This window comes from Coturnix japonica, chromosome 2 (genome assembly GCF_001577835.2).
Source record: "Coturnix japonica isolate 7356 chromosome 2, Coturnix japonica 2.1, whole genome shotgun sequence".
Lineage (NCBI taxonomy): Eukaryota > Metazoa > Chordata > Aves > Galliformes > Phasianidae > Coturnix > Coturnix japonica.
The window spans coordinates 90,109,803-90,134,427 of record NC_029517.1 but is presented as its reverse complement, the minus strand read 5'-3'; the positions used below and the strand labels follow the sequence as shown (position 1 = coordinate 90,134,427).

Below are 24,625 nucleotides of genomic sequence, written 5' to 3'. Positions count from 1 at the left end.
TTGTTCAAGTAGAGAAAGGAGTTCCTTTTGGCACCTTTTCTAAGGCATGAACTATACCCAAAGAACAGCTGAAATGGGGTGGGAATGGCACTCCTGGTGTAAACAGTGAGATTTTTCTAAGGCAACAGCTACTCCTTTAGATACAGGTTTGTGCTGAACTGGAAATTTGGGAGGTAGAAACTGATTATCATTCCTGCTGGTAAATCTGCCAGGCTAAATATGAAAATAAAAGGCCCAAATTTTCCAGGCAAAGCTTGCCAATTCTAAATAATCCTGCTAAACATGTCAGCTGGAGACTGATGCAAGGGCTGCTGCTCATACATTATGTAGAATTCAGGGCCACAGCACAGAACTCTGAGGTTTTGGGGCTGAGAAATGTGTCTGGATCTGCTCCACTGGTAAGTTTGGGGAGAATGATAATCACAGAAAAGGTGCATAATATGAGGCTGCTGTGTATAATGTACTTGTTCACTAGTTGAGAGGTTCACAGATCGGAAAGGAGACTAGAATCTGCATGGGAGACTTGCTAGACTAAAATCACTTGATGTATGAGACAGATCTAAACTTTCACATTTAAGCCAACCAAGTTGTGCTGGTTGAGAATGCAGTCCAGTTTTAAGTTTGTGGTGAGATACAGGAAATCTTTGGGGTATCTGAATTCAATGAGGTAAAGTGAAGTAACCCCTATATTTTTCTGGTTCTTTTAAAAAGAAATCTTTTAATAAAACTCATACTCTGAGTACATTTTATGATCTTCTTGATCCAGAATTACTGTTCATCCTAAATGTTTAGATAGGAAGAAATATTGTTTGGCATAAAAGAATGTAGTGAATCAACGTTATCCTTAGAAGATTCTTAACCAAGTTTTTCCATATATGTTCATACTGCTTGTTGTAGCATGGAAAGGTGTTGGCTCATTACTATTGATGTTAAAAATGAATCAGCCCCCTGCTGTGTTCTTCCACATTGGTTCTTTTATTTCACTCCTGAAGTGATAATAGATATGGATTATAGTCTAAAGTCCCAAATTTTCATGGGGCTTAGCGCCAAAATTTAATGTGTTGTAAAATAAGAATAGAGGTATCCTATTTATACTAAGAGAAGCTTTGGTGGGGTTATAAGACAGCATCCAATTCTACCAGGGATGTACCCAGGACTGCCATCTGTTATGCTGAGACTCACTGTTTCTGACTCTAGTCCAATGCCAATTAAGTCTAGCATACTGAAAGCTGAGGTGAAGTGTCCAGAACAATCAAGAGAATAAGAAGATCACAGAAGGAGGTTGATGCTCATTCATATGTCAGTAGGGATCTATGCACTAGCAATGGACTTAAAAGATAGAGCAGAACAAGCAGTATAGCAAAATGGTAGTGACTACATGAAAAGTGTCACTGCAGTGACATTCCTGAAGAACTTCAAACTTCTCATTTTCCTGGAATAAGCAATAACTGTGCTATCGCACAGCACTGGCACGAGCAAGGGTTGTTTTTTAATGATGCTATCTATCTTTTGTGCATACTGAAAAGATAAGCTTGAAAGTAGAAATGTTCTTCAGAAAGGACCTGATAATTCCTACCATTTGTTTTTGCTCTTTTAACTGCTACAAAGCTCTGAGCTGATGTTTTTCATAGACCTAAATATCATAACAAGGAGGTCTTGCTCCCAGGTGGTAATTGTCAGCTCAGAGCTCTTTTAGTGTGAAGCTAAAATTGCTTTCCCCATGTGTACCACTTTTTGCATTCGTCTGCACTGTACACTGATTTGTTGGCCAGTCACTTGGGCTGTTAAGGAAAAAAAAAATCATAGTTAATTCTTGCCCCTAGTACTTTAGATAGCTATGTATCAGCTGCAAGTTTTTTCACGTCTCATTCTTTTCTTTAAGTGTTATTTTAGTATGTTAAAAAAGAAAAAAGAAAAAACAAACAAACAACAACAACAAAAACAAAAACAGTTTCTGGCACAAATCCATATTGATTTTGACTAGTTACTACATTGAGAAATGATGATTAGTCCAACATTTGTTTCCAGTTTTGTCTCCAGTTTAATATTCTATACACATTTTATTTCTTTATATCTTTGATAAAGTGTTGGAAACTTCTTGGAATTCCATGTGTATCAACTAGTCACATTTATCTACACATTTATTGACCCTTTCTTAAACTGCAAAGAAGCTATGATGACTGCTCTCAAATCAGGTACTCCCTAGGGATAGTAGGGCCCTAATAATGAATCCTGTTCCCTCCTAACATGTGGCTGATGCTGCATTTCTGTAAGTGACTCATTTTGACAGGCAATTATTTTTGCTAGGCTCCTATTTCCAGTCCTCTACAATAGCTCAAGAATGAGCATTCATTGTTTCCTGGAAGCTGGCCATGGCAATCTCATGTGGACAGATGTCAAGTCAAATTCACCTATAAATACACTTGCTGTGAATGTCTGTGAGACACTGTCCAGCTGATTTACCCTCATGAACATCCACAATGTCTAAAGCATTCTGTGGGTGTTCAGAAGGCGTCAGTAGTTCTAAAGACAGGGTGTTCATTCCCAGTGATAAATAGGATACACACTAATATACATCAAAAGACCCAGAATTGTTGCTACTGTAAGAGTCCTCAGCAGTGACTTCACAAGTCTTCAGGTCAGCTATTTCCCAACACTGTCAGTAACACTAGAAGAGTATGACTTGTTTGAAGCTTTGCCATATGCCTTCTAAAACCATCAGCATTCTGTTTGCTCCAGAAAATATCGACTTTCATATTATGAAGGCACATGCCTGCATGCATCTTTGCATAACAAATAGCCAGCTATTGGCATGTTGCCCTAGCATCTGAACTCTGATTCTTATGGTGAACTCTGTGTGCGCATTAGCACTCACGTAATTGCTTCTATCAAGTAACCACTGGGTGTATTTTCAGGGCAACATAAAGGTCATTAGGACAGTCAGTAAGATTGTCTGCATGTTAGTACAGAAAACACGGTGACATTTAATACATCTCAGGTTCTATGGGAAACTGCTCCAGCTCCTCTGAAGAGTAAACATTCTGGACATTCAGCCCCTGAGGCTCCTGGGTTTGGTTTCTCTCAACCAGGAAAGACTAGGAATTGCCCTAGTTGAAGATGCACTGATAGAGTTTGTAGAGCCATGAGGCTTAAATTTTCTGTTCTCTGGTCTATGTCATTGGGTAAACTCTCACCTTTTAAGCACTTACTTCAATATATTTAATCTTGGAGGGTTTGTTTTGTGTTTGTTTGTTTGTGTTGTTTTTTTTCCCCACTGTTAGAAGACTGGAAAGCAATAGTAATTATTGACATACAAAGTAAGCATCTTATTGTGGCTTGTATGCATTAAACAAACTCCATATATTTTTATATATTTGTAAAAGAGAGCACAGAACCAGGTTGACCACGGAGAAATGACACACAGGTTGTTTCTGATTCATTGGGACCATCTGGCATCCCTTCAAATCCCCACTGAGATTTCTCTCTATACATCACTCTGGGCATGTTCATTAGGGAAAGACAGCACGTAGGTCAAATTCAAGTGTCTATAAACACATTCAGCGCTAGCAGGTGCCTGTAGAAGCATGTATGAAAAATAAGCTATAGACTTGTTTTAGAAGGAGGAGAAAGCCTGCTGTTTGAAGATGGTGCCTTAAAACCATGCACAGAAAACTCAGGCCAGCTGCTGGATGGTACCTTCTGGCCAACCTCACTCCATAGCCTTCTTTGAAAAGCTGTTGAAATACTTACAAATGACAGCTTGCGTCTTAGTTTCTGCTATGACTGCAGATCACAGCAGACATTGATAACTATGTGGCTTATCTAAAGTGAAAGGGAATCAAAGCTGGATTATTAAGATAAGTATTTGCTTGTTCTTTGCATCAGAGAATTCCAGTAGTGCGGGTTGGCACCTCCTGAAAAGTAACTGAAATTCTTCTGTGTGATAAAAACAAAAGGACCTTTCCAAAAGTTCAAGAGTGAAGCAGGACAAAAAACAAACAAACAAACAAAAATAAACAAAACACCACAAAGGTGCTTGTATTCCAACATCTTTGCTAGACTTAAAGGAGGTCTACTACGTGGGTGTGAAGAAGCTTCTTTTGGGGATGGAAATGTTTGTTATGAAGAAGGATGAAGGGAATGAATGAGCTGCTGAGATCTGTAAGAGAGAATGTGTTGCTGGAAGAGGATTGTTGATGAGATATAATATGAACATACTTCAGAAGAATCTCTTCTAGGTAAGAGATTAGGTAAGAGACTAGGCCCGAAGGTATGGAGTGATCTGCTTTGTGTTGTTCCACTTACATCTATTGTTAGGGACTGTACCGTTTGAGTTACTCTCAATATTCCTCAAAGGTAGCTTGAAGGTGCAAGCTGTAAGAAGGGACAAAGAGGCAATGTGGGAGAAATTTAACAGTCTAAGGTAGCTGTAGCCTGGATACCCACTATTCAACCTTTGCTTCTGTTTTGTACCAGATGCACTGGGATAAGGTGGTTATGAGGACAATGTAAGAGAAGTCAGTAGCTTAAAATGGTAGTTTTGTCTATAGTCTATGAAAAAAACAAGCCTATGATATCTTCAGGTAACTATCTCCATATTTTTCCATTAAAATAATGGAAAATTTAAAAGAAAACATGCCTCTCTCTGTATATCATTTTGTTCTGCCTAGTTTGAATATGCCTATTGTGTCAAAGTACTCTGAGTCATGATCTTCAGTGAAAAATATCCACATAGATTCACATTTGGAAGTGTCAAACTTTCCATCCAATTTCCAGGCTGGACAGTTCTTGTGTGTGACAGAAATGATAACTGGAACAAAGAAGAGGAGTTAAAATGAGAACATATGATTTATTTATGAGATATGAAATAAATGCTTTCTCACTGTTCTAAGCACACACATAACTCAATTCAATAATTTCTAAAGCATTGAGCTCTCCTACCTTTTACAGTGTGTAAGTGAAAATTCCTTCCAGACCAGATGGAAAAACATCTGAGCATCACTCTGCTTTGCTGATTAGAAAAAATTTAAATTAGAAAATATCTATGAAAACTGCTTTTACTACTCATCCAGCTTAGGATTTTCTCATAGAAACTATGGATTTGCTCATAGAAACTACTAAAATCTAGTAGATTTTATTCTGCTATGACTTTTCACAATGACGTATCAAAGATAAAAAATGTTTGTCAAAGACTACAAGTATTTACATGTATGGGCCCACGTTGTTTTTGGCCCAGTCATTAGACTCTTTTAAAAGAATATAAAATCTGTCTAGTCACTATAGAATAGTCAAATAAAATCTGGGAAATTCCTGAGTTTCAGATGATAGCCAAAATATGTGTGTACAAACATGTGCATGTACATGAAATGAACTTAGTATTTTTTAGCGTTGGATCAGTTGTAATGCTTTCTCTCACTATCCCATTGGACCCATGTTCTGGGCCATAGCTATTCCCAACTCATATAACAAAGCTCCAAAATTTTTTTTTTTCCCCCAAAAAAATTCCCAAGGAGGTCACTTAGTGTAAAGTAGTAAGTGTTCCCATATGTCTATTCTCCTAATACAAATCTGGTAAAATAAGCAACCTAACTTCACAGTTACTCCAATTAATTATTTAATTGTCCACTGATCCCCTCTTTACTTCCTTTTCTTCCCCTGAATTTTCACATTTGATGAGAAATCTTCCTTAGGATTGTTTTCATTGTTGTTTTATTGTTGGGTTTTTGTTTTTATTTTTGTTCCTAAACACAATACAGGGTCATCTCAGACATCTTTCCTGTAGTCGTCCAGGCATCAGACCTACTTTCTAATAGTTGTTCTTGCTCTTTTGACTTCTTTCTGTTTTGTTATGGTCTTTTAAAAGCACTGCAAATAAATACTTCTGTGTCAATATAGTTTCTTCTTGTGTGTGTGTTGAGTTTCTTTATTCTACAGTATGATTTTGAATACTGCTTTTTTTTCTAGTTTACTCTTTTTTTTTTTTCCTTTTTTTTTTTTTTCCAAGCAAACTGTGAAGATGCTTAAATCCACTATTTTTTTTTTAATCCACTATTTTTTGTGTCCAGCCCATGACCATTCAAACTCTGCATGGAGTAAGAGTTGTTTTTTTTTCCTTTCACCTGCTGTGATCCTGAATTAGCCTGAAGATTTGTTCTCACAACATTTTTAATTTGTATTGCCAAGTGTATTTATCTACCTTTTTTCCTGGTGTGTGGGGAATTAACACCCTTTATAAACATTAATACTACCTTTTCTATGAAACTAAGTCAACAAGAATATTTCTCCATGAACCAGCCATGATGTTATATTAAAATAGTTAAATCATGACCATTTACAGTAAAGGACAACTATCCATAAATTTCTGTCTTCATTCATACATCCAGCAATATACTTGACAGAAAAAAATAGCAAAGTGCATTCTAGTAGACATACCATCTTACAAAAACTAAACCAGACATTCATCAATTACTTTTTGGAAACCAGTCAGTAATTCAAATCAGTGTGCATGAGCTAACTGCTGTGGTTAAAAAGGCTTCAAATTACAACATAAATTTAGCGTAAGCTTGCAGTTATTCCTACTGAATTATTGCGATGGAGTAGATAATAAATAGAAACAGGCTATAGCTTAGGTTTGTTGAGTATTATATATAGTAAATTATATTTTAACCTAACTTATTTTTGTAAGTTTTGTTGCAGAAGATTGTGGATAATAAATAGATTTCCAATTCTGTTTTGGATAGCTCTCATCCATGCCTCTGTCTGCACATAAAATTACTGGCAGCTTTATGTATCTAAGCATTTTAAGGTTATCTGTTTTATTCAAAGTGAAATATAAGTAAGATGCAGTCAAAAAGAGATATCAGCAGGCATTTTCCCAGACAACACTGCAGTGTGTGATGCTGAAAGACAATTAATGTACTGTGCTGCACACCAGATTCATGTTTTGTGTCTTCTTCCTCCTTTTCTAGTTGCTTCTCTACACTAAAAATTCTTGCTTCAGTCTGTCACTGAGTTAAACAAAGCTTCTCCAAGTATGTTTAGGAGATAATTTACCTATTTTTTCTTCAGTTCTTGCAGTGACTTTTATGAAAGTGGTTGTGGATTTTTAACATGGAGTTTTCCTTACTTTGTCCAAAGTCTGTTGTTCTGTATTATTCCATTATGTACTTTCTCCTTGCTATCTGCCATTTGGCATGACAGTGTATAATGACACATGGCACCCATGTCTGAACAGGTTAGGCACCACAGTGTTTCCCATGAGAAGATGCTATTCCCAAGAATAACATGGATTTATAATGATGCCTGGACTAAACTATGTAATAGGACCTTCCTTCCACAAAATCACAAAAGTGGTATAAAACTGACTTGCTTTTATATAAATTTCTAAGTCTCTTGAGCCTCTCTGCATGTCATTTGGCATATATATGCTCACAGACAGGTATTCTTTGAGTACACTTATTTTTATATGCCTGTTGGTTTGCTAATTCTGTTAGCAATGCTAAACTCATTGCTAATTCTTCAAATACATGGGTTTTACTTGGTTAATTTAGTGGCATGGATGTCGATGTGTGGCTGAGATGCTTAAATTCCTTACCTAATTGCTCTATGTTCTCAAGAACCCATAATGAAAACTGAATGTCATTGATCCCTAGTAAACAACGAATGGGGAACTGTAGCTACCAATTCCTTTAACTGACATGTCGAATTTTATTAGGAGTTGCAAACACTATCTGAAATAAAAGAATGGATTTCCAAGCAAAAGATCGATATGCTACAGCTACCTTTGAGCTGTACCATGAAACTCCCTTGGGAGTTTCTTGGAAAACTTTAGATTTGGTGAATTCTTTCACACACATGGGGGCAAACTTCTGAGTCAGAGAAGTCCAGTATAGTAACAGAAGCAGGTAAAACTGTGGGAAACAAAAGCTGTTTATCTGATTGTAGTATAAAAATTAATGAAGAAATCTGTCAGATAATGGAGAAATCCACCATCCATGAGGGACTCTGCTCTTAGTGCTCCTAAGTCAGAATTTTTTTCTATCCTGTGGACAGTTTTATATGATATAAGCAAAATTCAAGCACTGACCTAGCCTCACTTGTTTAACAACTAAATATCTAAGTATTTATTCAGAGGACTAACAATCTAAAATACAGTCTGAGTCAGTATTTGTAGAAGATAAAGCAAAGCTAATCCTTGGGAAGCAATAGAGCAAGGTTGTTCTGACCTCCACGCTTTCCAAAGCAGGAAGTTGTGGAGATTCATTTAGATGCAGGAAGGAAAAATGTCCAGGATTTAATCTCTTAAAATAAAAGTGCATTGCATGCAGTAATGTATTTATCATTCACTTTGAAGAATTTTAAGTATTGGTACAGAAATACCATGTTTCACATAGACAAAGAGGATTTGCTACCTATGAAAAACAGCAGATATTTAGACTATATTTGGACAGCTAAAACTTACTTGTGGAAACTTGGGTTTCCTTGGAAATACTGCAAATATTTCTCTAAGTACAGAATTCAGTTCCATTGGAAAATAACAATGTGAAATAATGACTAATGCAGCTGGACAGTGTGGGGTGAAAAAGAAATACCCTGCCTCAGATTATGTGTCTGCTAATTTTTATATCCAGGTTGCATCATATTAAAACTTTTTGCTTGGATAAATTAGTCTATGTTCCAGCCAGCTGTAATATGTACAAATAATGTAACAGAAGGAGTCAGGGCACATACATAGAATATTGTAATATTGAATTATTATGTCACATACATTTCCAGCTATATAAAAAAATAGAGGTTTTGCTTTCTTTTTTTTTTTTTTCTTTCTTTTTTTTTTTTTTTTTTTTTTCCCACTTCTACCTGCCAAGGTCACATGGTGCAATTCAATCCACTCCAGTAAATGGAAAACCTTTTTTTTTGTATTTTCCTTTTGATGGATTTTATTTTGCTGAATTCATGCCAGATTTATCTTTGCAGATAAAACAGAGATGAAAATACTATGAATTGAAGAGTTGCATTTCTAAGAAAGAGAACATTAATTGCTGTTACTTAATAAAAATGCTGAATTATAAACACTCTCAATCATGGTAGATGTAAGCACACCAACACAAAACTGATGTTTCATGTGTCTTTTTCCTTGTGTGAAGCTGCTTTAATCACTACTAAAATTACATCAATTACAATGTACTTTTAATAAGTTCAGTAAACTTGCGAGTATGACAAAGATGGCAATCAAGCTTCTTAGCTTTGAGTATTAATATCTAGAGTGACACAAAGACTTTAAGAGTGTAATCACGTAAGTGTCACTTTTAGGGTAATTAATTGACTGATCATTACACTGAAAAGTTGATTTATTTTGGTAAACTAAAGTCAAAAACAGTTTGAATTTCTGAAGCAAACGAATCTTCCCAACAGCACACAGGGATTACATCCTAAATATTTCACTTTATCTGGTAAAGAAAAAAGCCATCTGGGAAGGCAAAAGGATGCTGGATAGGAGGATATCATATTCTACAGTGGTAAACCAATAAACTTGAAAAAAATGGAAGAAATGGAAGCTGAAAGAATACATATAATGTAATACATCCCCTGACATTATAAGACCAAATACCCTAAATGTAGTACTAAAAGATAGCTGTTCTCAATGAGCTAGCTTCTAATAATTTCATGACATAAAGCTTTTGCTGCTCTTAAAATGATGAGAGGAGAATAAGAATACCAATAATTCTGTTCTTTAGTGGTGTTGTATTGATAGGCTAATGTAATAATGCTGCATCCCGGTTGATTACAGATGTAATGCTACTTCTTTAGGGTATACGGACATAGCTCTTTCTTTATATGCATCTCCATGAAACCACAAAACTCTTGTTAAGAATATACTCTAGGCATGAACACATTTTTCTATAAAGCCTTCAGAGCTCAAGTTTATGGTACTACAACCTTTCTAATGCTGGAATGACACTTCTTAGAAATACTGACATGAGGGTATAGGCCATTATATAACAAATGATATTCACTGAATGAAGACAAAACAAATTTCAACTTTCCTACTTGATATTCAGCCTAAGAATTAAGCTCTGTAAATATACATTTTATTCTGTATATTTACTAGGGCACAACCTCCTCTAATTTCATCAGAGAATCACAGTGCAGTACAAATAATCTTGTTCAAGACTAAAAGCTTATGTAATAAAAATTGCTAGTGGATATTTGCAGCTGAAGCACATTGGCATCTGACTATGCTGTGTGCTCCCTCCTGCTAGCAATTACAAGATGCTTCACATAGGATGCCAAGTTTTATTCAGTGTTCTTTATTTGTGGCAAATTAGGGAGATGTTCTGAAGCACTGAGACTGCTGAATGTATTTACCAAATGCCAGGTGACTGCAGTTATCATTTTATAGGTGAACAAAACAAGAACTATCCAATTGTGCTTTGAATGTACACAGCAACAGCAGTTCAAATTACACGAGCAATAGTGTTACTATTTATACAGGTGGTAATGGCACTCTAGAAAATACCACCCACATGGGAATAAGAGACTGTAGTAAAAATCTTTTATTTATCTGCCTATCAAAATCCTCTAAGGCTGAATATAAAGGGTAGTGTTTACAGGTAATATCAGTGGAAGAAAACTGTACCTGTCCTCTTACGTGTTGAAAATGTTTTACAGGCTTTTCTTCAGCACTGAAAAGGAAATTCACTGACAAAATATTCTGAACTTGGTAGGGAGCAGGTAGAGGCTTGAATGTGTTTCTTGTGAGGAACAGGTTTTAGCCAAATAAAGATAAAATGTGCCTACAAAAATGCATTTGTATTTTTACTCTTTCATAAATACATTCTCTGGCTTACAATTATATAGAGATAGCATCTTTTAACACACGGATTGCTGTCCAATCCTTGGACATACTTAAGAGCTGTATAAGACAATACATGCTGTGAGAGCAGTGGTATTTATCCTCCTCAGAGGAATGCTGCTGAGACCCCAAGGCATTTAGTGAATACCACCAAGCAACTCTACACACAGTGTTTCCCATGAGATGAAAAGGATGGACATGCTGTGTTTGTGCAGTGTATAGTTTGTAGCTGAAGTGTTCTACTGTATACTTCCAGCTCTATGTTGATGAGACCCAGGGGAAGCAGAGCAATTCATTCTGCAGAGGTTTCTGGGAGCTCCCAGATGCAGGGTGAGTGAATGCAGAAGCCCTCAAGGGCCTTGCCACTTTCTTCAGTGTTAACACAGAACATTTCTGTTTTATGAGAATACTTCACTGCTATTTAGCTGGATGAAGATGAGAAATGCTGTAGCCATAATAACTGTATGATACCACTGCCCATAAAACTTCTGAGAGAGAGACGAGATCAACTGTTGGAGATGGGAAAAGCAGTCAAGCTTATAGACAAGTAAATCACATGCATTCAGGCATATAGTTTTGTTTTGGTGAACTCTGATCTTTAAGAAGCCTTTCCAGCTTTGGCTAGCAATGGCAGTCTTTTAAGGAATTCTTCAGTTCCATAAACAATATTTTATTAGCTACCGTTAACATACCTGTATGATTTAATACTGTTTTCCAGACAGTCCACCTCTGCTCAGCTCGGGTAACCACCGAGTGAGCAGCACTATACTAATATCTGCAGTAAGTTAGTATTGCCTATATGATTTCAGCTCACATAACTCTCCAGTGTAGGTCCCCAAGAGTCTTCAAGAGTGAATTTAATGTTAATATCTTGATAATTCCAAAAGCTGAGTAGGACCAAGGGGGCTAATCCATCAAAGTATATACTGAACATTTTTTTCTAATAACTATTATATTTTCTGATTGGGTTATTATGGATTTTATATCTTCACTGATGAAATGTACTTCCTTGTAAACGGTTTTAGATTAAGATGGGGACAGGACTTTAAGTGGTATATGTAGTACATTCACACTAAATGCATGTGATTACTTTGGCCTTGTGCCCAAGATAAGAATTCTTTTTTGCCACTGGCTTTAGCATTAGTACTTCTTGAACTCTAAAAATTTGCCAGAAATCTACATGCCTGTTTTCTCTCTTTCTATGTATTTTGGGTTCTATAAGTTTGGGGTGCATTCTACTGTTTGTTTTGGTAATTCTAAATATTTTAATGCTAGAAATGGGATTAATTTAAATAAGCATAGATGGCTAAAGAATAATCTAGTTCAGGCTATTCACCTTTAAAAAACAACTAGTTTTTATTTTGGCCATTGTAAGCACTGAATCAAAATCTTGTCCAGGGTACTAACAGTTCTCCCTCACCAGATTTCACACATATAAATTGAACTGATTCACAAATATGTATTAAAATTTGGACACCTGAATTTCTTTCCAATTGTTGTCAGCTTTCCCCACGGAGCTTTCCCCACCTTCAGTCCTGCCACCTTCCTCAAAAGACCATCACTTATTTCTTACCTAGGTGACCTGCAACGATGCCTAAAGGAACCTTGCATGGGAAGATGTGATTGAAATAATGGGTATTCTTAATGGTGTTAGGGGCAGAAGTTAGAGAGATAGTCAGTTGTTGTCACTTTAAATTGGATTAAATTTGACATTTTTAAGTTAATTAGCTTAAAGACAAGTTTAACATCTAGGATTTAGAAATAGCTAGCCCATGACAGGCTTTTATCAGAGATGGGATGAGCCAGTGACACTTGGGAAAGAACTAAGCCAAAAGGCATGTGTGTGGAAGGGCACTGGGGAGAGACTAGGAGCAGCTGTTCCAGGTGCCTCTGTGAGCCCTGGAGGAGAAAATGATATTAAGAAACAGTTTGCATGCCAGCCCTGTACCTTCCGAATGCATGTTGTGTCCCTTGGTATCTGTTCACCTCTGTATTAACAGAAGACCCGACTTGCTATGACAGACATAGCCAATCCAGACATGTCAGTGAAAGCATGCTGAAGGCTCATTGCAAAACGAACAAGTTGCTATCAGCTCACTTGGTGAATGTAGTAGTAACATTTGTAATGCCATACTTTGGCCTAGGCCTTGACAACCCACAGTTTTCAGGGTTTATTTGAAATAATTCAAATACTTGGCAATGTAAAGACATACTGCTCAAGGAGAAACCCTGCTGTACTTCAGCCATCACAGAGCCAATGTTGTGAACATAGCAGTGATTTGCAGTGGTTTTATTGGAGTCACCATAAATTATACTAAATACCCTGGTTTCTGTGACAATGTGAATCTCTGAGCTGTGCCTGATTGCACTCACAGACCTGGACTGTCAGCACTGAGTTTCTTGATATGTCTCTTGGAAAAGGACTGTGCTAATGCCTTTTCTTCATACTTACCTAAGTTCTGATTAGACTGCACACTCGTGCCAAAAGCCCTCTCTGACATGGTTTTATGTATTTTGTATTTCTCCTCCCCAGGTCCCTTTTCAGATAACAGCACATACTTCAGTGTGATTTATTTGGAATGCTTAGGCCCAATGTACAACAGAAGGACAGCATCACAAGGCGTACAAGAGCACATGAGTTGCATTAGGAACAGGGGGAATTTTTGCTCACTTCAAGTGTACCATCTATACACCGAGTTACAGAAAGTGAGTTTTATGCACCAATGTATCTTTGTAGAGGAGATTAATATCCTAGCTGGAGACCTCACTGATCCTCCACAGGCTAGACTTGAACAATTCAAGAACAACTTGTGATGGTTGGATTTATGCTTATGTTGCTTGATCCACATGGAGAAAGTAGGGCTATAATGGAAGCTTCAATAGGGAACAATTCAGGAGAAAGCAGGGAAGGAGTTCAAGTCTCTTTTCCCTGGTTCTCAGGGTGTGATGATTTTTCCCACCTATAGGCCTATGCCATGTTTTTATGCACTAAGGGTTCATGCAAGTGCAGGCTTTTCAATGAGCTGATAAAATAGGAACAGATGGCACAGGCCTAACAACTTTCTGGAACCAAGCCATTTCAGAACAGCAAGGTTGAGTCATTTGAAGCCACCATGATTCATGGTAAAACTAATGGTGGGAGTGTCTGCTGGATCAGCCAGTCCTTACTGTGCTCCAATTAGCTGTGCTTGTAATTGATGTTACAAGTTTGAAGTCTGTTGCGACACATGGTGATTAAAGTTCTCAGCATTGGTGGCTTTTGTGTTTTAAGCAATCGACCAAAGATTGCCTTAAAATAGTTATGACTATGATTAACGGAATGAGAAGGTGTCTGAGAACCTAATGTTTAAGCAGTCTGGCAGAGGCAGGGAATTAAAGTGTCAAGGGCCATTGCATGCCAAACTTCCAGTTTCTCAGTATGCTTAGACACCGTATACTGACTATAACAGGGGCACTGTACTGAATGCTCCACTGGATATTTCCTGCCAGCTGCTAGGCATATTCTTGTCTGGCTGAGTGTTTTGTTTTGGCCTCTAAGAATATCCCTCACATTTTTGACCAAGTTGCATAGAATCCTGTGAATTTTTTATTTTTTATTTTTATTTTTATTTTTATTTATTTATTTATTTATTTATTTATTTATTTTTTCTACAGAGAGATAGATATACACATAGATGCAGACACTTGTAGATAGCTAGATATATGGTATCTCTTTTGATAGCGACTAGCACACCAATATTTTATTTTAGCTACTGGTATACATAGGGTATATCTCTTGGGCTCTTGGGCTTTTATCTCCCCTGAATGCATCTGGTGCTTTCTAAGGTCTACATGTACTGGCACAGTCATTACAGAGCTCAACTGTGAAAGTATGAGCAGTGCTTTCTGTGAGAGGCACCTACAGCACTGAAGCACAGCCAGCATGAGTAAGAGGGACATGGACCTTTCACTGTCTTAGCAATCTGAGCAAGCATTCTGAAGAAGCAGGCATTCAACTTCTTCCAGCTGCTGAGAGGAGAAAAAAGACACTTAGGGTGGTGGCTGTTACTCAGGGTTGTGTGATGATCCCAGAAACATGAGCTTTTGTTTCCAACTTGTCACCCTTTTGACAGTAGCAAGAGAGGCAATCTTATGTGTGAGCACCATGCAGTTCCTCTCCATGCTCTCCTTGCTATGTCTGAAGAGCCCTGGACACAAGGCCCTCCATACGCTGGCAAAATCAATACTGCAAATGTTGATGAGAAAATGCAAGGTGAAACAGCCACTCAAGAGAGCTAGCTTAAGGGCAGCTTGGTTATGTCTGCAAAATTTCTGGTAACAGCAGTGTTGTAGACAATTTTTCAGATACATCCATTTTCCTCAACTAAAACACATTTGAATGTATTGCTTGTTTTGTTATAATCCAAATACTGTGTGTGGACCTATTCTGGCACTAAAACACTATAAAATAAGGTTATAATAGTTTTAGCTGTACATCTGAGTAACAGTATCAGCTTGGGATCTTGCTGTGGAGTTTACATCAGGGATAAATGCACATAGGCATCTGTGAATATTCTTCTACATTATGCTCCATAACTCCCCTCCTTCTGGCACATCTCACTGAATGGCTCTTAAACGGTGTGGTTAAAACTTACCTTTTTGAAAGTAAGAGCATTCTGTTCAATAATTTTCTGGAGAAAGCAGAAAACAAAAGCCTAATCTCTCTCTATTTTGTTCACTTTGCTTCTTTACATGAAGTTTTTTTCCCATCTCTGAAAATTGGATGGAAAGGGATTCTTATGTTTCTTTCTAATGATTACTGACTTTGCAGTTAAAAACTATTGACCTCATGCAATGCCCAAAGGATCCCAATGTAAAGAAGTATGGTAGTTCAAATAGCTTAAGTGTGATCAGATCCATTTCCCCCATTTGGTATTGCCTCCTACTCATTCAATTTTGTTTTTTATTGAAAGAAAAAGACAGAAGAAAGTAGAACACTCTGGACTTCTGAAATATCCCTTACCAAAATCGCCATGCAGTAAGAAAGAGATCAAAACTAGCTTTGGTACTGAGGTACTGAGGTATACATTGGGGGGAAGCCTAAAGAAAGCCTCAAGAAAGGTGCCCAGGTCCAGGAAAGGAGTTCTCAGCCTGGTCCCTTCCTATATCAAGAGACAGAATACTCAGCAGGCGCCAAAATGAGCTGAGATTCACCATGATGTGGTGAATCTCACCCTTATGAGACTGGATGCCTTTGAGAAACCATTACACCCAGAGGGCTCACATTTTACCTCTCCCATATTACTGGAGAGCACCCATTTTTTTAACATTTCTACCCTTTTCATCCTCTGTGGATTTAATCAGCTCCTCACATTTGCTGCAGAGTGAACTACCATATCCGTGTCACGCTTATGAACACCACCGCAGTGTCAGGTCTGGAAGAACACTGGTCAGTATGAGCCTTAAGAATTTACCTATTATCATTTCAGCACCAGTTATTGTAAATGCGCGCATTTATCAATGTTGTTTTGTGTAGAAGGTGAAAGTGATAATGTTATACTTCATTAATTTAGAATATTATGTTTGAAAACTTACATTTTATTGAACTTTTGTTTTCATCTTGTTAAATGCCTGCTTTAATGTAGATAAGGGTATATTAAAGCCACAGATGGCATTGATATCTGGTATAATAAAGGAAGAATACGTGGAGAGCTTTTTAAAAGTCATTGTTCAAAATTTCCTTATAGAGAAATATATGAACCAGTAATAACATAAAAAAGACCACTGCTTGCTAGTTTGGAGGGAACTGTGAAGAAAATGCAGGTTAATTACTTCAATAAGTTTTGGAACAGTCTTAGCACTGAAAAGAATAGCTCTTAAGCCACTGAAACTTTTAAAAATAGGTCTACTCTAAATGTTCATTCTGAATTTAAAAATAAAAACAAAGGAATAATTCACATGGCAGAACACAGACTTCATTTACTTCATTTACTTTTAAGCACTTTAACTGCATGTGAAATTGAGAAATGCATGTTTTATAAGTAATATGTATATGCATCTATACATATACTTAATTGATTTGTAATCTTTTTAGAAGTGCACAGTGAAAGGAGAAGGAGCAAAGAACACAGTTCAGAATGGGTAAATTTCTGTTTAGTTACCAGAACACTTTTTTCTCTATGATATTGTCCAAACACTACCAGACTATCCAGAGACTTGCAATATCTCTGTCTTTGGAGATATTCACAGCTCTAATGAGCACTTCCATGAGTTTTCTAAATGGGCTCTAATGTTCACAGTGCTTGAACCAGCTGATACACAAAGGTCCATTTGAATCTGTATCTTTTTATGATTGTGTAAAATTCAAAGGATTTCAGGTGCATAAAATGCAGAAGAATGAAAACCAAGGTTAGTGGAAAATTGTCTCTAACAAACCTTGAACCTTGGCCTTTCACTGCAAGGCATACATTACTTGAATGAAAAATGAAGCAAAACTATGATGTAGCTACAGTTCTAATTCAAGCAGCAGTTGGTGGATTGCTATCAAAATGCATACTTTGGGTGCAAGAAATATTAATTTGGAAATAATTTGGAAATAAGAATATTAATTTGCAGTGTAGTAATAGAAAACTGAAAAACTAGTTATTCTGCATAAAAAGAAAATCCAACATGAGTATTTCTGTCTGAACTGTTCCATGCTGTTGAAATTCCTGGGAAACAGAAGTAAGTGATTTATTGGAACTTATTAAAAGAATCAACAATAACATTAAAATTATTTATTACAGTGTCAGACTTTACTCCTCACATTTTAGGTGCTGAGTGAATGAGAACCCAGTCAAAATTGGTGCAACAGGAGGAGGTACTGAACAGGCTCACACCTTTGGTGGTAACGGGCTTCATAATTATACAAAGAATCAGACAAGTATTATGCACCTTTAGTAGGGAGTACTGTTTGATGGAACAATGTGGTGTGGTCATTATCCTGTCCTTGATTTTTCCTGATTCTTTAGAAAGGTCTGACCTGGATGTCATTAAAGAATGACTGGAACCTGGAAGCAATACGTCTAAGTTATTAAATGGCACTCTTTCTTGACTTATTTGAAATGCTGCTGCCTTTTTTCCTTCAGATTGAGTCTTAAAGATATTGACACTACCTAATGGATGGAAAAACCATTGCCTTTGTTAATATTATTAACTGATTTGAAAAGCATCCCACAGAGAATGGGCACAGAATGATGTTTTTGACAGCAAAACTGAAGTCTATCAGGTAAAGCAAAATTTAATTAAAAATTAATTATAACACAGACTTCTGTGTTACATTTTGTATAGCCTCAGGCACTTCTGATTTGCCTAACATCATTTTGTTGTTGTTATTACTTTTTTGTGTTTTTGCATGTTGCTGTTTGCCTTTTTTTCCCCCACTCCATACACATAAGCAACAAGCACATTTCAGGTACCGATTCTTTCCTTTTCTAAGGAAGTGCCTAGTTCATATGAGATACTACAAGATAAATAATAGTATATCTACCTCTCTAGGGTGAGTTCTAAGCAAACACAGGAGTGGATTATTGTTCTGTTTGATGAGGAATGAAAGGTTTGAGGAAGAACAAGGCTCTATCTGAACAGGCAGGGAGGCAAATGGATGAGATGATTGCTGCGTTCCCTAAAGAAAGAAACACTGAAGATAGGACTGGAGAGGTAATTCACCTCTGCAGACATCTGTTCTTCCTGGAACTGTTCTGCATTTTCCAAGCCCTATTATGTGGTCTCTGTCAGTAAAGGAAAGATAGCTGTTTCTCAAGAACTATGGAAGATGTTCATTTTCTTTAATATCAGTACTAATTTGTTACACAGGACTCTGTCTGAAATTATCCGGCCATTATTGTCATCTGTGCAAAAACAGAGTTCAGAAAGAAATTATAAATAAAACAAAACAAAACACTTGATGGAATAAGAAGTAATTAAATTCAGGATTTATGGAAGTACAAATAAATAAATAAATACTGAGAGAATGAGACAGTGAGAGAATCGGAGGATGAAAATAGAAAGTACATAGCAAAAATGAAAATCAACAATTGTCTTCTTAATAAATTTATGTCATATCCATAAGTTTCTTAAAGCATGCGTAGAAGACATGGGATAGAGTTTATGAAAAAGGCTGAATATTTTCCATGAAAGTAGTAGTAATCGGATCTTTATTTGGATCACAACCTTTGTATCTTTTGCCACAGCTGACCAAGCAGTACATGATATAACAGAAAAAATATGCTGGAGGCACATCATCCTTGCAGAGTTTGTAACTTCAGATGAGGGATACAGCATGGGCTGCATTTATACTTTAATCAGTATGGGCTTGATGATAATTTAGACCAACAGAAAGGCTACTTTAAGGTCTCATCTAACACATAGTAAAACACTGCATAACGTCTTTACATAGATGTTTCCTATGTATGTACATGAATTGAAAAGGCAACAGAACTCTGGGTTCTTGCAACTGCATGTACAGTTTATACTGCATGTAGAAACAATGCAGCTCTAATACTGACTTGCCAGATATCGATTTTTTTATTATGTGAATAGATTATCTCTCTGTAAAAGCGTTTGATAACAAGATACAGGATGATTGATTCAGAAGAGGAAATCGCTGTGAAAACTTCAAGTAAATGCTTTTATAAATAAGTTGGCAGAATGAAGAAGAATGAAATATGATGTGTTCATGAAGCATGCAGACTCGTAACTGTAGTCTGTTGCTACAGAGAATAACTATAGTGGAATGGAAGTTCAGTTTCTATGATTGTTCAAAGTGCTTTTTTTTATTTAAAGTAAAGCAGTAAAGGCAGATGGTAAACAATACAAACCAGATGATAAATAAATGTCTCTGTATTTTATAGATAAGTTTACTGTGTCAGACTGGTGAGGTACTATTCTTTCAGAAACAAAAAGTTTCCATGTTGAAAGGCAGAAATAACACAAACATAGGAATTTATAATTTACTGTAAAAAAATGCATCCTGGTCTTGTAATATGCAGATCCTTGGATTCATGCAGTCATTAAGCCTGTTTTAATCCTTGTCAAGGCAGTCAGAACCCTTTTAAATTGGGTCTGCACATAAAGGAGTCAGGTTCAACTTCTCAAGCATTGTTGCTGTAGTATAGGAAGGAAAAAAAATGTCACTGAAATTTTGGTAGGGTGCAAGATATCTTGTTCCTAATGAGTTCCTGCCATTTGGAGTGCTTTGACAGCAGCTGGTGTTAGAGAGGTGAAATGCTGGAGAAACACACCTCTGATACTTATGATCTTATGAGTGTTTACATACTGGGGGAATAAGGAGAAACACAAACCTACAAATTGCTAGTATTCACTGATTACAAGTATCACTCCTGGAAAAAACAAAACAGAACAGAACACAAACCTTGAATAGCTGGAGCTCCAAGCCCTGGCTGTAGATGCCAGGTAGTCACAATGCTGGTGTCCCCTGTGGGGGCCCTTGTTTCAGACAGAAACATCACCAGGAACTACCATAAGAAGCAATACTCTGCTTGGGCAAATTGGAGCAATTTGCTAGACAAGTCAGATAAAAAATATATTCATTCCTAATGGTAAATCAATACATTCCTAATGTACATTTCCTGCTGGAAATTTAAGAAGTTCCCTGTCTGCTGAGACACATCTCTGACCTTGCATGTAAAGGACCTGAATGTCTGGCAGCCAAGATATGTTGGAGGCAATATACTTAACATCTTTTGCTGCTGACACCTTATGTCACCATTGCATAACTTTAGGCTTTTTGTCCATTTTGTTAAGAATGAAAATAAGAAGGCTGAATTTCATCAAGCAGTACTAAAGAAAATGAAGACTATTCATAAAAGTGCAGCCACAAATGGATTTGACTGCAGTAGCTTTTAAAATACTTCATTTTCATTTGTTAATAATAGTATGGTGAGCACTTCTCCAAAATTAGAAATAAGATATATAATATGCCACCTTGTATTTAATTAGAACATTTTTAATACCTCTGGTACAAATAGCTTTGGACAAAATGCAGTAGAGTTGTTCTTAATTTGGTCACTGGAGAAATGCCATTTTGTATTTTTTTTTTTAGTTACAACAATAGAAAGAGTAAAGAAAAGGATTACAAAAGCTGCTGGTCTAGAATCTCAGTGATTGCTAAACAGCATAGAGAACAGCTTGAGAATGACAGTGTGTAGGCATATAAATATAGACTTTTCTCTCCTGTGGATGTGTATGCCAGGATGGTATCTATATTTTGCAACCTGTATCTTTCTTGTAGTGGTTAATGGATGTTTAAATTTACCAAAATATGGGGAAAAAAATGTGGAAAATGAAAGAAAACTGTGTTAAACAAAAAACAAAAGACAGTCACGTTCTTTATTCAAGCACTGGCAAATAGGACATGAGATTTGTGTTCCTCTCTAGGAGGCCAGTGGGGTACCTGTAATGAGCTTGGCTGCATATTTTGTGTAATTTACAATGGAGCATGACAGTAGGCTGGAAGCAGCAAAAAATTCAGATGCACAGCACTGTATGATATATGAGACAAATCCTTTAGTATAACAAGATGCATTGTGAAGGCAGAAAGAAACTAACCCACATGTATTATGATCTTAAAAGGGATAGTACAACAGTAAAACACAAGTTTCTAAACTATAATTCTCTAAATTAGCTGTGTTGAAATGCCTTATGTACTTCTCACAAAGGTTTCATCTATCTCCTCCAGCAGAATGCTTCCATGGAGAATGAACAAGCTTTCCCCAGAGCTACTAGGGCTGGTTTTGAGTATCAAAAGATACCACACACATCTAAGGACAGACCCAGATAATTTCTATAGTCACAAAGGACTGCACAGCTTTGGGAGGTAGTATGTTACAGTGCTGATCTTGGCAACGCAGCCAATAAAGTGTTTGCTTTCAGCATTTTCTAGCATTATTGTGCTTTGTGAGAGTCGCAGATGTGTTCCTCTCATTTTTATTTATTTTTTTTTTCAGGAATTCTGTTAATCCTGCATCTAATCTCACATACACAGAAGTAGCAAAGTGGCTGAAAAAGAAACTGCATAATGCTGCAGTCTTTGTGAGAGACAAGAACCCTAATTCTCCTCTCCGTTACACTGGCTTGCTGCTAGTGTTACTTCACTGACTTCAACACAATTCCCTCTCCCCCCTGCAAAACTGATTTGGCAGAGTGAAGAAGCCATTCCACAGGGTGTTGTTTGCAGGAGCTCTGTGCATGTACTCTTACACAGTATGTGTGAGATCCACTTTGAATACGTTACCCACGAGAGCTATTTATAAACTCAGAATGCCTCAGTTGAGTAGCAAAGAACATGTCTACCACTGTACACAGGTAACGCTATCACCTCAAGTAACTGCAGATTGGTGTAACTCTTTCTAAAACATTGTTTCTTCTGCTGGGAATTCTATTCACAGGCTTTACTTGTCAGAAAGCTTCTCTTAATGAACAAAAGTGACATTACTCTGAGATGATAGAACCTGGAAGCTTTGTTGAGTTTTTGTGTGAGTGACTTGAGTGTGATTATAATCCCAGGACAGCAAGTGAGAGCGTTTTATGTTCTGGTTAGCAGTCCTCTGCCCAGTATCACTTGGACACTGACTTTTCTCAATGCTAGAGCTCTGCAGTGGAAACCAAAACCAGACTCTAGCTCTTTTTCCTCTTTTTCAAAAATACTTGATGAATCTTTGGGCAAAATGTTTAATACCTTTCTCTTTGAGAAGCAGGCTATATTAAAAAAGCCAAGGCTGGGATATATTGATCCTGGATATCTAAAAATCTGTATGCTACCCTGACATTTTTACAGGTGTTAGTGTACTACCAAAATTGCCCCAAAGGAAACCAGCTTGAAGGGTGGTCTTTTCAAAAATGAAAGGAGGAAAAGAAGGAAAGTAAAAACAGATGAATTCCAAAGACATACATTACAATGTTCAGGAGCTGTCCATACTTATTGAGAGAATAATTTTTATTGGAGCAAGTCACAATAAGTTCTGCCCTTAATTAACCTTCCTCTGGAACTCTGCTATGCTGCCAGTGGTGTGATCTACATCCTTTGTGTTACACTCACTGGTAACATTTATTTTATCTTACTAAGCTGCCACGAATGCAAGGTGCTCACCAGGATATCCTGCACTGTTGTTCACCACAATCAACACTTAAATGACATTCAGTTTTTTGGAGTCTGAAGGACAACGAGTAACAGATACTGTTAGTGAAATATTATCTTTTAAAATTACTGCAAACCAGAAAATTACAGAATCATTTCCCGTATTTGCCAGACAAGGAACAAAAATGGAATGTCACCTACCTATGCACAGGTGCCTTAATATAAATAACATACAGCATGAAAAACATTGCAAGCTTTATTTATGTAGTTTCTAGACAATGAATAAATAAAATGTTGTCCACGGGAAGAGAAGTCAATTCAAGTGTGAATATTCCAAATTTAAATAGAACAGAGATGTAAAATTCTACTAATGGCTTTTGAGAAAATGTGTGAGCAGACAATGTTTGAAGCTAAAGGAAGAAGTGTCCCAGGTCATGGAAGAATAACAGCCCATTAATCAGTGACAGTAAATGGTAGATTTAAATGAAGTAATGTTTGGCAGACTCAGATGCTAATACGTGCAGAATCCACAATGCACCCTGTCAAATAGACCAGCACAAATAAAAAGGTATTAAAATTGCTGTATTCAGGCATGTCTGTCAGTACAGCAATATCATTTTAACTGATGACCATGTGAATTGCCATACTGGATCACAACAAATGTTCATCAAATTCAGTGCTTGGCTTCTGGAGGCGTCTAGTCACTGTATGTCTGGCCAAGTCTTACCTCCTGCTCCTTCTGTCTTTGTTCTAAAAAATAGGTTGATAATTGTCTTATAAAAGATCTCAGAGTAAGAAAGGAAAAAAAAAATAGTAAAACAAATATTTGTTTTGGTGGAAGCAGAAGTTTCTTGAGGTTGAACAGTACTGAGAAAATAGGCAGAGCAGATGTGTGCATACAACAGAAAAAAAAAAAAAGAAAGAAAGAAAGAAAAGAAAAAAAGGAATCCCATTGAGGTGCAAATTGGAGGTAGTTAGTCATCTTGAAATTACTGAAAATATGATAAACACACAGTCTTAGGTCAATTCATTTGGTAACGTACAGCAATTATATAACATCTGTAGATGAATCATAAGTGTTTTGCACCAAATTTTGTAATGCATAAGCTATTTTACATAATTTTTTTTATTTTTATATTTATTTATTTATTTATTTATTTTGTATGATTCATAAACTTCCCAAGCAGGACTCTTGTTTAAGCCATGCTGTCTCTTGATCCTCTTTGTTTTCTGCTTTGGACTTGTGTATACTTCATCCACATCTTCACCTCACCCTGAGCCTAGTAATGCATTGCTTTCTTTATATGCCATAACAGTGTTCTATGTTACTGATGTCAGTCAACACAGCTTTTGTAAACTTCCTTTTTGGTGTAATAGGATCATGAGTCTTTGTTTCCAAAGCATTTTTTTTATTTTATTTATTTATATATTTTTTTTCTCAGCTGTGTGAGCAGGGAACTTAATAGAAGCCTATATATCATTTTGGACTCTGCTACAGCTGCTGATATATGTACTGAGCTGTTGTACTGCTGCACAGGCCAAGAAAAAATAAATGGTTATTTTTATGTCAGCAGGAAGAAGTAACTACTGATTTGAATTTTTCAGCACTCAGGTAGCTAGCAAAAGTAACAGTAATACAGTATCTCAAAGCCTCAAAG

General features: G+C 36.7%; 1 long non-coding RNA gene across 2 annotated transcripts in view; it reads left to right on the top strand.

The window, feature by feature from the left end:
• Nucleotides 1-204: 204 nt before the first annotated feature.
• Nucleotides 205-24,625, top strand: part of LOC107309997 — an 87,100-nt gene continuing 62,679 nt past the window's right edge. For both annotated transcript variants that reach the window (XR_001553422.2, XR_004306185.1), the window contains exon 1: nt 205-398. This is a non-coding gene — a long non-coding RNA (uncharacterized LOC107309997). The remainder of the gene's footprint in view (nt 399-24,625) is intronic.